The sequence below is a fragment of the Bos indicus x Bos taurus genome, chromosome 15 (assembly GCF_003369695.1).
Source record: "Bos indicus x Bos taurus breed Angus x Brahman F1 hybrid chromosome 15, Bos_hybrid_MaternalHap_v2.0, whole genome shotgun sequence".
Taxonomy (NCBI): domain Eukaryota; kingdom Metazoa; phylum Chordata; class Mammalia; order Artiodactyla; family Bovidae; genus Bos; species Bos indicus x Bos taurus.
Window position 1 is genome coordinate 42758564 of NC_040090.1, and position 2933 is coordinate 42761496.

The following is a 2933-nucleotide window of genomic DNA, read 5'->3' on the forward strand; positions in this document are numbered from 1 at the left end:
TTCTTCGTGGGGGTCTTTCCAACCCAAGGATCGAACCCATGTCTCCCGCATTGGCAGGTGGATTTTTTACCACTGAGCCACCAGGGAAGCCCTGGTATCATACAATGTTTCTGTTTATTTATTATCTATGTTTCAAACTAAACTGTAGGCTATATAAGGGTAAGGATGTTTATCTGTTGTTTTCACCACTATGACCCTGGAACCTAAATGGTGCTTGACATGCAGTAGGGATATCCACGCCTCTGTTTATAGTATGGAATGAATAAATTGATGGTGAAGCGCTGTTTGTGGGAGCTGATTTGCTGTCTGGTCCATTCCCAACCCCTGGACAGGAATCCAAGTCCCTTGAGGAAGACATGGCAAGCAGAACCTGAAGGAGCTTTTCTCACCAAGGACTGGGAGGCCACATGTTTAGATCTCCAGATGAGCGTGAGGGATGATGTCAGGCACTGGGGCCTTCTGCCAGGGGCCTAGCCACGCTCTGACCTGCAGACAGCTCCAGGGCCTCAGTGGTGCCACTCTGAAGAGGAGCAAGGGGTCTAGAGCCCATGGGAGCTGATAGGATGCTGAGGATGCAGAAGGTCACCGGCAGTGTACGGGAGTGGCTAGTGTGTGAGCACAGCAAAGACATCACCTGGGGCCCCAGGGTTGCAGTCTGGGGTGAGCAGAGGGAAATAATGAGACAGTGAATCAGAGGTAAGACTGCTACTTTTTGAGGTAGGGACTGCATTCCTGCTCACAGGCCAGGAGAGGGGTTTATTGCTGTGTTGATGGGGTTGCTTTGGGTTATAAAGTGAGATTCACACTGAGCCACGTGTGTCCCTGTTCAAAGTAGCCGCAGGTTTAGGTCATCGCCATAGAGAATGCTCTCCAGCCAACCTCCTCAGGCCTTGTGGGAACTGGAACTCATACTCACGCTTATTTTCTTCTCACTGCTGAGAAGAGAACTCTTTGTGTGTCTTTGTACAGACTCCAGCAGTGGGGTGACCGATCCTTTACCACAGGGCGGCCCTGGGCTACATCATCCATGGAGGGGGCTGCCCAGCTGTGGGTGGTGAGTAATCTGTCTTCTGCTCCCCAGACAAATGGGTAAAGAAGACCCTGCAGGGAACACATTTTTGTTTGTTTGCGCAACATCCTTTCTTTCGGGGACCCACCCCTCCCTGACTCAATGTGGCTCAATGTGGAGCTGCAGTCATGGCACCTCGCCCTCCCCACCCCAACACCATGCTTTGAAGCAGCTCGTCTCTGGCTGTGTGGTTAGTCCAGGGCTGGGCAATCAGTACTGCAGAGCTGACCAGCCTTTTCTGAGAGTCTGCTCTGTTTCTTTTGAGAGTCAGCTCTGAGAATAAGGACTGGAGTCTACCGGCAGCCACTTCCCTGAACCTGGAAAACGTCAGCTTGCAGAATAAAGGCACCACTTCCATGGAAGCCAGGTTGAAAGAAGGAGGAAGAGGCAGCCTGGCTGACTCCACTGGAGCCCTGCTTCTGGCCAAGTCTACATCCATGACCCTCTAGGTTTGTTAGGTCATATCCAATAAACCCCTTTTGCTGTGGCTAATTTGAGCTAGATTTCTGTCACTTCTAACCAAAATGTCCTGATAAGCATAGGTCAGTTCCCTCCTCTCTGCAAACCTCAGGGCTTGAGAGCCCAGGCCAGGGAATGCTATAGGAGAAAACTGGGAGAATTAGTGGACTCCTCTACCCTGAGCCCCTCTCTGCCCACCTTCTGCCCTCTGCCACATACACCTGTGCTCTGGCAAGAGGAGCAGGGGCCATGAGGCTGGATGTCAGCCAGTAGCACTTGGTACAGTTAGCATCAGCTGCCCTGCCCTTTCTTCAGCCAGCATTATGGATTTTCTTTTTTTTGTCCCACTGCTTCAAATTCCCAAGAGATGGCTTATGGAGAGTTGTCGTAACCTCATCCCTTACTCCCAGGTGGAAACGTAGGGGTCAAGACCAAATGTTTTATTTGTGAGCCTGAGGCTAGTCTGGCATATGGGCCTGGATGAGGTTGCAGCTAGAATTGGGAGTTTCTCAGTAGGACAGAAGGGGATATTAAATAGGGTGCACCTAAAAGCCATGCAGAAAGACAAGGTCCAAGAAAAGGGGGTAAGTGACCAATCTGAAAAGGCCAGAAGAAAGTTCAGAACTGGGAGCAGTTGCAGAAATCTGGGAGACAGAGACACAGAGCAGGCACAGTGGACACAAGAAGTGCAGCGGCTCCAGGATGACCACCTAGAACAGGGGCAGAGTTTGCTGCTGACTTTCATGGACCCTCAAAGAGTGTGATCAGTGAGTGGACAGACAGCCACCTGGATGGTTGATGTCTTCCTTGCTTTTTGGCTGTGCTGGGTCTGCATTGAGGCAAACGGACTCTTGCTGCGGCACACGGGGGCTTCTCTAGTTGTGGTGCAGGGCCTATCTGTAGGTGCGGCGCATGGGCTCTAGACTATGCAGGCTCAGTAGCTGTGGCTCATGGGCTTAGTTGCCTCAAGTCATGTGAGATCTTAGTTCCCTGAGCAGGGATTGAACCTGTGTCCCTTGCATTGGAAGGCGGATTCTGAACCACTGTACCACCAGGCAAGTCCTGGATGGTTGACTTCTATGGGAATCAACTGCTTCTTTCCTACTCTTGCCTGTACATACTCATGTTAGGATAATCTTTTTTCTTCTTGCTTTCTTTAAGCTAATGAGGGGTAATAACTTGGGGAATTTTTTTTTTTTTTTCTGAAGAGAAGTCAGGTCTGAATTTATTTCTCAATCTTGGTTCATTTTCCCTTGTTTTTCTCTGTGGCAACCACATGCCTCTTACTCTGCATTTCCTTCAGGAGACACTTTCAAGGACCTTCCTTTCACTCCCCCCAGGGGCTGCTACAGCTCTGAACTGGGACTCAGGACCATGGAGTTCTCACCTGCCTGTATCAGTTACT